Source organism: Lactuca sativa, chromosome 5, assembly GCF_002870075.4.
Source record: "Lactuca sativa cultivar Salinas chromosome 5, Lsat_Salinas_v11, whole genome shotgun sequence".
NCBI classification, from domain to species: Eukaryota; Viridiplantae; Streptophyta; class Magnoliopsida; order Asterales; family Asteraceae; genus Lactuca; species Lactuca sativa.
Window position 1 is genome coordinate 220,005,112 of NC_056627.2, and position 13,962 is coordinate 220,019,073.

Here is a 13,962-nt window from a genome sequence, read left to right on the forward strand (position 1 = left end):
TGCACAACAGGCTACGAGTCGCGGAGAATCATCAGAAACACTATGTTGACCGCCGTCGATCGGATCTCGAGTTTCAGGTGGTAGATTTCTTATTGTTGAGGGTGTCACCTTGGAAAGGTGTCATCCGTTTTCAGAAGAAGGGCAAGTTGGGTCACCGATTCATTGGTCCATTCAGGATTTATGCCCGAGTTGGCAAGGTTGTTTATCGGTTGGATCTCCCTAATAAGCTCAGTCAAATCCATAACACCATCCGTGTGTCTCAGTTGCGGTAGTGTGTATCAGATGAGGCTATAGTTATTTCGTTGGATAATATTCAAGTAGACGAGAGCCTGAACTATGTTGAGAAGCCCATTGTAGTTCTGGACAGAAAAACTAAAGCTCTTCATAACAAAGTGGTGAAGCTAGTGAAGGTGCAATGGCAGCACCGAAGGGGCTCTGAATGGGCCTGATAGTCGAAGGACAAGATGAGAGAGCATTACCCACATTTATTCGCATTAGTAGACTTCGAGGACGAGGTTTAATTCAATTTGGGGAGATTTGTAATGGTCGGAATGCATGTATTTACCCTTTCTACCCTTGGAATATAACTTATTTTGCATGGAGGATCCCTACGTACGTTGGGCGTACATATGCATCCACTTAGCGTAATAGGGAGGAATGGATGTGGGCATGCACCATGTCGCGGGGCGTACGTGGCTTAAGACCAAAACCCTAATTTTAGGGCAAGGACCATATTTAAACAATCTTATGTTGTTTAGACCTTACCCTAAACAGCCACGATTGCCACTTATCGTCCCAAACCCCAAGTTTTACACAAGAGTGTGATCCTTGAGCTTAAAAGTGTTTTTGGTGGCCATTTTAGTGGGTTTACAAGAAGAAGAAGGTGGTGGTCAAGTCTTGAATGTGGGTGAGCTTGTAGATCCTACATCTACTTCATTTTAGGGAGCTCTTGGAGGTAAAAAGTCCAAACCTTGCTTATTCCTTTTGCTAGAATGATTTAGGTCTACTTATGAGCAAGGTTGTAAAAATCGTTTGACGTTAGTTAGTCGGTGGACTGGCGTTAAAGGGTTAATCGGCTAGACGGAGATTAATCGGGGACCATTAATTGCTAATTTGTTAGATTTTAAAAAATTAAATATGACTAATATCATATAAAAGTTCATAAATACCACTAATATCATAACAAAATAGGTTAATATGATAAATACAACACTAATTATACATCAAATAGTTTCTATTGAGATATAACTTCTTCAAAGTGTTAAAATTTCTTCAGGTTCTACTGTTTTAGTCATTTTGTAGGCATGGATTAATCGTTAGGCGCTCTCTAATCGGTCAAGTAGTGCCTACGGATTAATCGGAGATTAATCGGGACCTAAACCCTGCTTATGAGTTCATTTTTGGTCCATGAATCCTCTTTTGTGAGCTTGAGCAACTCCGACGGAGGTTATATCTAGGTCCCATTGTCTGGTTAAAAGCATAAAAATGCTAACTTGGTGGTTGTTATGGCACCATGCATGGGTTTAATGTCTTAAAGAGAGTCTTAATGGATAAGAGGGAGTGTTGGGTTCCCACATGGCATGCAAATGCATAAGTTGCCAACTTTATGCCCTAGGACCTCTAATATGGCCCAGATCTAGAATTGGACGAAAGGACTACATTAATTAAGGTCTAAATGGTCTTTTGTGCAAAACCAGCTTGTAGGTTGGGCGTAATGATTTGTACGTTGCGCGCACAGCCAAAGGATCCAGTACACTAAGCATACTGATGAGGTACGCAGGGCGTACGCTCCCTAGTGGAGTTTGGGCTTCGTTGGACTTTTGAGCTACTTTGACCCTATTCATCCTTGGGACAGGAGCCATTAAGGATTATTGGGTCTTTGTACTTGTTTTTTACCATAGGTGGCAGGGTTAGGCCTATTGGGCCTTGTGGTCCATTATTGTTTTGGACCTTGGATGTTAGGCTAATTTAGGAAGAAAGGCCTTTGGGCCATATTGGAGGAATATGGACTTAGGATTTTGGGCCCTTGCCTAGGTTGTGTTATAATCCTAATTAGGGTAATTTTTATAACTATGTAGTGTGAGACTTTTAGATTGGTAGTCAAGTAGCTATTGTTTTCAGCAGACCGAGGTGAGTCTTCTCACTATGTCAATGTGTCGAAGGCATCAATGCCAACCCATTATCTAATGTGTGGATTGTAATTTCTTATGCATTGACTGTATAAAGACCTCGGGGGTAGCACGTAGGACTTACGTGAAGACCATGAGGGTAGCCCATGGCACCTAGATATTAGACCATGGGGGTAGTTCATGACATTTCAGGTAAAGACCATAGGGGCAGCCCATGGCACTTGGATATCAGACCATGGGGGTAGCTCATGGCAGCTATATGTATGTTGCACAATATTCTGTGGTTGTATGTTATATGATATTTTGGGAAATCACTAAGCTCTTGCTTACAGTTAATTTGGGTGTTTTCAGTCACTTCTGGTACTAAGGCAAATTGTCCAGCTTGATGACGCAGCATTCACTCTCCAGCACTTTCCGCATTTATCTATTTCGTTACTCTGGTATTTGATACGATACGATGTAATGGATTTTTGGGAACATGTCATGATTGTATTTCTATTTTTAATAATGAAAAATTTTATCTGGTTTTTGGGTTGTTACAAACCGACTCTCACAAATCCTATTCCACGATTATCAGGAAGAATTAACTTGTCTGATAAATTGTTTAGATCAATAGTTTGACTACACAAGTAGGTGCTTCCTCGGCCGGTGTAAGTCATAAAGCTAATTTAAGCCATCAAAGTATTTGATGCATATTGTATCCTATTTCACCTATGTCTTTGGGTTATAAGTCCACATATAATAATATCATATAAACATTTTAACACATAATTAATCGTATCTGGTTCACACAGTATATGTTATCAATTATATGTTTAACAAGTATTCCAGATAATAAGCAATTAATTCACAAATAAACTTTCAATAGATAAATAATAATGTTTAGTAAATACTTTATATTAAACTCATTTTTATGAAAGTAATTATGCACTTACTTGGTATAATTGGAAGACTCATGGGAAATTCAGCTCTTCGAGTGACACTTCATATTCCATTTTTAAAACGAACTAAATACAAATAGTACTAGGCTTTATTATTTGTTCATATTTATAATTTTTAATCGTTCTAATGTTTTTATCATATTTATCAATAATCCCAAAAGAACACTAGCTTATCACTAAGAACGAACAACTAGGTAAGATTATATCGGAGGCAGAATCCATTTGGTATATAGAGATATATTGTTTGGAAAAACCACTTTATACACATCACAGATCTGGCCTAGACATAACTCCTTTAAGTAGAACAGTCTGTATAACGATTGGTATTATTGATAGACTTTATTTATAAGTTCATAATAACGTTTGCGAACATAAATATAAGTTATACTTAAATTACGGTAAGAATAACTCAACTTACATGTTGTTTAATGAAAAACTAGACATTGCACGGGTAGAACTTAGAAACAAAAATCTCTATTTCTTCGGGCTCTATGATGTTTCATAGCATCGCTACTAACACCTAAGACGTCCTAAAATCGGGCCACGGGAAATCGGGAGCATTTTTGGAGGTTTTGGCAACCAAATGAGTAGAAAAATGAACAAATATATAGAAATCTCTAGGAGGCGCACTACGCCTTGGAACGTGTTGCAATACGGGGTTAATTCTTGGGGAGTAAGGGTCTTCTCAGATGGTGACACTTGGAAGCGATCTGACGTGACACGTCGCAGCCCAATATTCTTATTTTTCTAAAAATCATAACTTTCATATACGGAGTCTGTTTGCGATGATTTTTATATCTACATGTTACTATAGACAATTGATAAAACTTTTATTTAGAATTCATTGGCTAGTTTTCATTTTATTTTTCGTTTTACAATCCGATAAGGCTTAGATTGTAAATAACGTTGTGAAATTCATAACTTCTTTATACGAACTCTGTCTCCAACATTCTTTATATTGTCGATTTTGTATTGAAGAGTACTAGAACATTCATTTATATTTTTTCGGCTAAGAATCAAACAATTTTTATTTTGATTTCTGTGTCACACTCTACTCTACTATGTTGCACTCAAAACTTCAAAAAATCATAACTTCTTCATACAAAGTCAGATTTAGGCGTTCTTTATATGCACGTTTTTCTTACTATAATTACTACAAAAAAAATTAGATTACTAAGGCTAATGAGCAATCTATCGTTGATTCAATTTTTAAGACACGTTGTCGTATCGGTTTGAATCGGAAACTTGGATAAATCATATATTACTCATACGAAATCAGATTTAAGCATTATTTATATCCATGCACTCGTGATTGCGACTAATACAAATTTCATTAAAATTATTTATCCTAAATAATATTTTTACTTTATTTTATTTTATTGCGTAACGATAATTCTTATATTTAGGATTTTCTACAAATACTATATACTCCTAATATTTGTCTACTTAACGTGTATAAGATAAATATTTATTAGCACGTAACTCATATAAAAAACAATTAATCTATTCAACGATTTAACTATATGATAATATGTATAATTATTATTTTTATACTCTAAACATCTAGTTCGAAATAACTATTGTTACAATCTTAAGAGTTGCGGAATATTCTAACAATTGGCTCCTCCAAGAACACCGCAATTGAATGGTGTTTCTGAAAAGAGAAATCGGACCTTATTAGATATGGTTTGATCAATTATGATCCGTGCTTCTTTGCCATTCATGTTTTGGGGCTATACAATTAAGACAACAACTCATATCCTAAACCTTGTACCAACTACGAAGGCTTCAAAGACACCTCATGAAAAGTGGACATGAAAAGATCCTTTTCTTAATCACATTAAGATCTGTAGTTGTAAGGTTTTGTTCGACACGAAACCCTTGACAAACTGGAATCCAGATCTTAGAGATGTCAGTTTGTCGGTTATCTACAAAAGTATTTTGGATATTTGTTTTACAGTCCCAATGAAAATTTGGTGTTTGTAGTTCGAAAAGGAGTGTTCCTTGAGAGAGAACTTATATCCCAAGAAGTCAGTGGGAGTCAGATTGACCTTGAGGAATTGCAAGAGTCAAATGATAGTGAGACCACACTTGCAACTAGCTCTCAACCAGAGGTTGAAAAACATGTTCAATTGACATTTCCTTACCTCTTCAAAGGTCCAGTAGGGTTAGCCAACCACCCGAGTTTTATGGTTTCCATCTAACTACGGATGGGAACACATTGATCAGTGATAGAAAACTGGTCAATATGGATAAGCCGACTAACTACAAGGATGCCATGGTGGGCCCTGAGGCTGCACAATGGAAAGCACCTATGGAAAGCGAGATTCATTCCATGATGGATAACCAAGTTTGGAATTTGGTTGATCCAACGCTTGGTCTTAAGATAGTAGGTTGTAAATAGATCTTCAAGAAGTAGTCTGACATAGATAGGAATCTACATATATTCAAGCATGATTGGTGGCAAAAGGTTACACTTAGACTCAAGGAATTGGTTATAAAGGCAACGTTCTCAGCAGTAGCCAAGATAAAGTCTATTCGGATAAGAATTGACATGGCAGCTTTTCATGACTATGAAATATGGAAAATGGGTGTTAAAACAACGTTCCTTAATAGGAAACTTTTTGGTTATGTGTACATGACACATCAAGAAGGGTTTGAACATGCCAAGTATCCAAATAGAGTGTGAAAGATTAAGAGGTCCATCTATGGACTTAAGCAAGCCTCGCGAAGCTTGAATTTGTGATTCCAAGAGAGATTCAAAGTGTATTGCTTTATTAGAAGTCCAGATGACTCTTAGGCAGAGCTAGTAGGAGTGTAAAAGATTGGCTTCGGAAATGTTTCATTATGAAAGAAGTAGGAGAAACAGCATACATACTTAGTATAAGGATTTACATAGATAGATCAAATCATTTAATTAGACTTAGTCAGACTACATATGTGGATAAGATATTTAAAATATTCAAAATGGAAAATTCCAAGAAAGAAGCTATTCTCATGCATCATAGCGTGAAATTGAGTAAGACTCAATGTCCTAGTTCTACTAATGAAATAAAAAAGATGATTCGAGTTCCATATGCTTCAACTATAGGATTGATCATGTATGCTATGACGTGTACTCATCTTGATGTGATATATGCTTTAAGCATGGTGAGTCGATATCAGGAAAATTGAAGACTATTTCATTGGAAAACTTTCTAGAACATTCTAAAGTATTTAAGAAATATGAAAGATGTGTTGCTTGTGTATAGTGGAAAACCATAACTAGTGGTGAAAGGGTATAGTGATGCCGATTTCCAAACAGATAAACAAGATTCAAAGTCATAGTCTAGATGGGTATTTGTTTTGAAGGGTGGTGTAATGACTTGGTAAAGTTCCAAACAAGAGATTGTGACAGACTCTACCTATAAGTCTAAATACATTGTTGTAAGTAAAGCCACCAAGGGAGCTATTTAGATTATAACCTTCTTTGGAGACCTTGGAGTCGTTCTGAGTAAAGAATCTATGGATCATGGAAGGTCAAGACACATAATGAGTAAGTTCCAATACATTCGAGCTAGACTTGAGGATGAAGATTTAATTATGAAGCAAGTATCATTAGTGGAGAATCCAGTTGATTCATACACAAAAAGGATGACCAAAGAGAGGCATAATGTGCATGATAGGAGCATAGGCATGAGTGATGATGTAAAGTTTAGTAGTTAGTTGATTAATCGAAACATTTAGAACAAATAATACATTTTGTAATTGTTATGGTGATTAAGTAATGTAGATTTACATATATTCAAGTGTGTTATCATTTGCAACTAAATTTATATTGTGTTTCGTTTTTTCATTTTTAGATCTCCACTTCCCACGTATTAATTCACTCAAACTCCACAGTTGTTTGTACTCTTGGGAGTGGGTATTGAGTTAAAATTGTCGTGAAGTGTTAGTAGATTGTCTATAAAAATTAGACATATCATGGACATTGCGATTAATGTTCATGAGTTCTTAATAGAGATTTAAGTATTAGAGAAACCCACAATCAAAGAGATTACTTCATGGATTTAATCACGAGTAATTATGATACAATAATATCTTTTATTCTTAATACAAAGAGACATTTCACTTCTTTGTATATGAGTTGGTTGTATATTAGTCTTATTTTAATGATATATATGTAACTGGTGTTCATAACAAATAGGTCTATGCATGATTTGGCTACTGGACAAAAGCTATATAGTCAAAGTTTATTTGTTCCCTTTTACCAAAAGTGAAATGCGAAATCATGGGCCCCTCGGTGATTTGATGAAAATATTCATGTGATAGGCCTATCCTAAACATAATTGATGTGTTCGATTAGTAGTCTAATTTGATCATCATAAATCGAAACTCGAGAAACATATTGATGGACTGTTCGGTTCATTCATAATCAATGACTCGGTCCACAATGATATCTTCAAAGAAATAAAGGAATAACTGATCACTTATATAAGTTTCAATTCTCAATATGATCAGATTAAGGCAGTTGCTATGGAAAACACACATTGTTGGTTATTCGAAGTCTATTTGACCAATAGTGGTTGATGACTTATACAAGTGGAAGAATGTTGGCAATAGGTGTCAAATGTAATAACGAATTGGTGTAACTTTAGGAATAATAGCAAAGTCCTTGTTGGGTTGCCCTCAAGAGCAAGAATAACTAAAAATAGTTTTCGGATATTGAGAAAAATAGTTGATTAATTTATTACATGTTAATAAATTAATTAGAAACCAGTTAAAATTGATTAGAATTAATTTCGAATTGATTTGGTATTCATTGGAATTAATCTAGATATACAGGGACTGAATGTCAATTGTTTAATAGTTGAATAGTGGGAACATTTTGAAAACCCTATATGGTGGACAGTTTTGAGGAGGTTCCAAAAAATCATCCAGAAGCCATCCAAATAACAGATAAGGAAAAGATTTGAATTTGGATTACATCTTAATACTTAATTGATTCAAACCAAGGTTGTCTAGAAAACACCACAAATATATAAAGGACCTCTAGGACCTTATAAATTTCAGCGATTACTTCCCACAAGGTTGAGAAACGGATTTCTTACCTCTCTCATATCTCTCTCGTTTAGTTTCTAGGGTTCTTAACTTTTGGTTATCAAGCATTATTGGTACTCTACTTTAGGTATTGTCTTACCAATAAGCAAGAACAACAACAAGGAGATCAAGCTACATGAGACAAATCAAATTTTTCTAAAGTTAGTATTTGAATCCCTCTCCATTTATCTTGTTAAGTTACTTTTAAAAGTACGTTGTTGTGATAATAAAACATAAATCCTTGGGTACATATACATTTAGGATGATTTTTGATTGTTTAGGCTGCCTTAATCTTATTTATAGATGCATAGAAAACCATATATATATATATATATATATATATATATATATATATATATATATATATATATATATATATATATATATAGGTATAAATATATTCGGTTTTAGGTTTTTTATATATTTCCTTTTTATTTTTTTTATTTTTTTATTTTTTTACGTTTTTTTATTTCAATTTATTTCTCGTAATCCTCATAATTTTTTGAGTCCTTGTCGGATCCACGCATACTATATATATATATATATATATATATATATATATATATATATATATATATATATATATATATATATATATATATATATAATAACATAAAAATATTGTATCACAACTTCATTTTATTTAGTGTCTTCATTTGAACTATCCCATATATAGATGAAGTATATCATCTGCAGATGGAACAGTGAAGAAACCTCACAAAAAATGATGTTTTTTAACATTGAGTTACCTTTTGTAGCTTTTCAAATCTTGAAAAATATTAAGTTTTTATATAATGCTAAAAAAGTGTCACAACGAGCAAATTAGGGCTATGATTTCTACCTTTGTACAAGAAAATTTCCTTGTGTAATCCTATAACCCTACTTTTGGTATAAGTCAAACTTCAATGCTATACAAGTTTATACATCCAAAAATTATGATTCAAGACGAAATCTCTCGTGTAGCCCAAAAATTTAACCCAATAAGCTAAGTCCACTCAACTTTGGGCTTTAACCCAAGCTTTCTTGGCCCAAACATCTTAATGGACCACGGCCTTCTTATTGTGCCCTAATGGGCCGGCAGCCCTTCCAATTGATCTTTTGGGCCGCAAAACCCTTATTGGGCTGCAAGAATTTATTCTTATACGCTAATGAGCCAAATATTTCTATTAGGTAATATTTTGGGCCAGAAAATCATTATTGGGCCCCTTTTCGAGCCAAAAGCCCTACTGGACCTTTATATGGGCCGAGAACCCATATTTGAGCCAATGTTGGGCAAAAAATCATTTTTTTTAGTTCATCGGATCAAAAAAATCAATATTGGGCCTCCTATTGGGCCAAAAACTCTTCCATTTAATTTCGTTGGGCCGAAAAAACATATATGGGTCTTAATGGGTCGAAAATTCTTATCGGGCCCACTATGTTCTCGGTTGCCATTCAAGCCCAAAAACCCTTTTTTCTCCTTTCTCCTAGGGCCGATCGGTTAGCCCATATAAAAAAAAGGGAAAAACAAGGGCTTCTAACTTAATGTCATCTCAAATTTACGTTTCATGTAACCATGCTTATTGACCAAAAAACATCTAAGGCTTTCACATCACTCTAGCTAAAGTCAAACTCTACTACCCTCCCTTCCCCCCCCCCTCATTGGCCGACCCCATCCCCTCATCCCCTCTCCACTTTTCATTTCAAACTTACACACTCGTCTCATTTTCCTCTCAACCCCCAAAGAACGCTCTCATCTCATTCCTCTAAAAATCGTGAGTTTGTGTGTGTGTTCTCAAGGAGTTTTTCTTCAAGCTTCACAAACCTGGTAAGTTTTTGACAAACTCCTTTGCTTTATTCCAAGTTTATACAAAAGATCCTTTCCTTACTCTCTCATTTTTGTGATTATTATCTTAGAACACCATAACTTCATAAATCTCCTCAAGGAAGCAAGCTAGGGCCGAAAACCTCCTTCCTCTTCCTCTATAGACCGAAACAGCCCCCAAGGTGAGCTTCATACCCCTATTTTTCGAGTTTTCTTTCTTTTAGGGGAGGATACAAGTCTAGCCTTGTGAAAGATCTTTGTATATTTGCTTCCATGTGTATGTTTTACATGTTATGTGTGTTGAAATGTTTTGAAATCATGCCAGAAGTCCTTGAACTCGATATTATGGTTGAGTCTCAAGTTGTTGGAACATAGTTAACTTGATATGTTGTTAAAAATGAAAACTAGTTTCTAAACGAAAAATGTTTTCACTTGATGCATGTTAAAAATCACAAGGATTAGTCCAAAAATATGTTTAAACAAAGTTTGGTTATGAAAGCTTGGAAAATAATCAAATATGTATATTTTTGTAAAAATGGGCCGTTTATGGTAATTATGGTAAAAATGGGCCGTTTGTAAACATTTTGGTGAAAATGGGCCTTATATGACAGTTTTAGTAAAAATGGGCCTTTTATTGACAATTTTAGTAAAATTGGGCCTTTGTTGACGATTTTAGTGAAGTTGGGCTCTTATTGACAATTTTAGTAAAATTGGGCCTTTATTGACAATTTTAGTAAAATTGGGCCTTTATTGATAATTTTTGTAAAATTGGGCTATTTAAGACAACAATGGTAAAAATGGGCTACTTTTGACACTTATGTTAAAAAAAAGGCTATTTGGTCACTTATAATTTGTACTCAAAAATATACACTAGTAACATTATTTATAACGTTAAATAACGGAATTCAATATTCGTGTAAATTCCGTTAAGGATCTTGTATGACACTCCTTCACTCGTACCTACCAAGGATACATCGTAAGTCCTGTAGTTATAACCAGAGTCTCCTGGAGAGAGAGCGGGATATTGTGTACAGATCTATACGGGGTTGACACCCCCACACCTGAGCTGCTCCCTACAGCCAGATAGGCCAGTCTAGGGTGACAATTATCTTTAGAAACCGACGCTTAAAGAACGTCAAGACTGGCACTCTCGTCATATTAGTATGGTTGTAACGACTCACATACAGAATAACAATACTATTTTAAAACTTACGCAAAACATACATTCTACACGTTTTACAAAGTACAAAACTTTGTGCCGACTATTTTGCACTAATCTCACTACTCTGGTCTTAGGGTTTTAAGGCCACAATATTTCGTATAACAGAAAATATAGGATTTTCAGGAAACACTCTCTATAACATTTTCAAACAAGGTAAACAAAGTATACACATGCAATTACACATGATTTGGAGCCAGATTCTCAACTATTTTTATAGAAAATATTGGATTTTCTGGAGTTTACAAACTATTACAAAGTTTTTCTTACAAACATTCTTATGAACTCACCAACATTTTATATGTTGACGCTTTTCAAAACGACTTGTATTCTCAAAAACACAATGAGTAGGTTTTTCAGCCGCGGACATTCAACATTTGTTGTATTTTTGGATTATCATACATTATGTTATTTTGGATGTATTTTCATGAACAAACACAAAGATGTAAACATTGCATGTTTATATCGTTAGTGTATGATGATGATGGTTGCTATGCTTCATTCATTTTCAATTGTTACGATATTACAAGATGAAGTCACCCGCCCTCGGACGTTTCCACTGTCCCGGTTCGGGGGTGTGACAGATTGGTATCAGAGCATTGTTTATATAGGATTTTCAGGAAACACTCTCTATAACATTTTCAAACAAGGTAAACAAAGTATACACATGCAATTACACATGATTTGGAGCAAGACTCTCAACTATTTTTATAGAAAGTATTGGATTTTATGGAGTTTACAAACTATTACAAAGTTTTTCTTACAAACATGCTTATGAACTCATTAACATTTTATATGTTGACGCTTTTCAAAACGACTTGTATTCTCAGGAACACGGTGATGTAGGTTTTTCAGCCGTAGACATTGAACATCTATTGTATTTTTGGATTATCATACATTATGATATTTTGGATGTATTTTCAGAACAAGCACAAAAATGTAAACATTGCATGTTTATATCGTTAATCTATGATGATGATGGTTGCTATGTTTCATTCATATTCAATTGTTATGATATTACAAGATGAAGTCACCACCCCTCGGACGTTTCCGCCGTCCTGGTTCAGGGGTGTGACAGATTGGTATCAGAGCATTGTTTATAGTGAACTAGCATATCTAACCATACAAGATATGCAACTATAAATACAATGAGACTAAAATACTCTGAGCAAAAATAAAATGTATACATGTGTGTGCATATTAGTAGTGGTGTCATAATAATAAACAATTAAAAGTAATTAGAAGAGTTGGACATCGCGGTTAAACCCAGACAGTTATGTAATCGTATTGGGGATAAATATAGCCTGATCAACTATATTTATTCAAAAGACGACCAACATGTGTTTGGGAGTGATCGGGGTGGACAGCGAATCTAAAACATGCCAACCTAATACCCAAAGGATTAAGGAATCAAACATAAACAATTAAAATACTATAGGAGTATTTTGGGCAGTGTGTGAAATCTTCATTGTGTTTTCTTATATCTCCTTTTGTGTTTATATTCTCTTACAGACGCTATGGTTGGTTTTCATCTCCCTGGAGATCCCTACTTCCCCAATCAGGGGAATAGGGGATGGCTCGAGGAAGAACCAAAAGAGGACCCAGAAGAGTTGGAGTTTAAGGAAGAGGATATTGATGAAGACATCGAGGAGGGTGAGGAGAGTGATAGAGATGACTCGGACGCAGAGTCTGAATTCATTGACCCACCCTACATGGCTAGGGTGCCCGCGCATTGGATGGGCCCCAATGGCCTTGTTTCCCCGTGGGCCCACGACATCTAGAGGTGGAGCAGGTAGCAGGGGTTGCGTCCGTCGTTTAGCATGGAGCAGGAATTTTTCGACCTCAGACATGGAGGGCCAGCGAACCGAGCCCTTCTGGTGATGGTTAGGCGGAGCAGAGATATTGGTGAGCACACCCAAGCGACTGCCAATCAGATGGATGCGATGAGGGTTGCGGTGGAACATGCAGAGAAGCAGGCCCCGGACATAGTGTGAGACTACCAAGAGCAGTAGGTCACACTCGAGGCGAGGATGCGGGTCACCGAGCGCCAAGTAGCTAGACTCCAAGGCGCTTCTACTTCGTCATTAGCACCACTACATACCTCCCGCCACGAGTAGGCCCCATCCTACTCACCGCTACTATCAATGGGACTCTCTTTTCTTTTACTTTATGTATGTAGGACTGACCCTACGATTAAGTGATTACACTACTCGTAGAGTTGTTATGCTGGCAGATTTTTATCTTCTCTATGTACTGTAGGCCTTTCAAAGGCCAATTTTCATGTATTGTACTAAGAATTTATCATTAATGAAACGGTTCTATGTTTTATTTGTGATGTTGTTATCTGCTATGTTCTCTTTTTTCATTTATATTTAATATGATACAATTCAATTATAAGTACAATCGAACCACCGTAACCGTTAGAAACAAAAGGACTCATAAACTCATCGTTATTCCTGTCTCATAGCAGGAAATGCCAAGAAGATATAACCCAAACACGCTATAGCACCACCACCACCACTACCGCACCACCGGAGATGAACTCTGTTGCTTTCCATGCGGCAGTCTTGGTTGCGGTTACGGAAATTTTAGCACATATCAACCAGGGCACTAACGGAGGTGGCAATGGGAATGGAACTGGAAGTTCCAATCACGGTCATCCTCAAGGACACCCAAAAACTTACACTTATAAAGATTTCACAAATGCAAAACCGAAGCCATTTAACGAAATCGGAGGACTATAGCTATTACTCGGTGGTTCGAGAATATTGAATCGGTCTTCAAAATCTG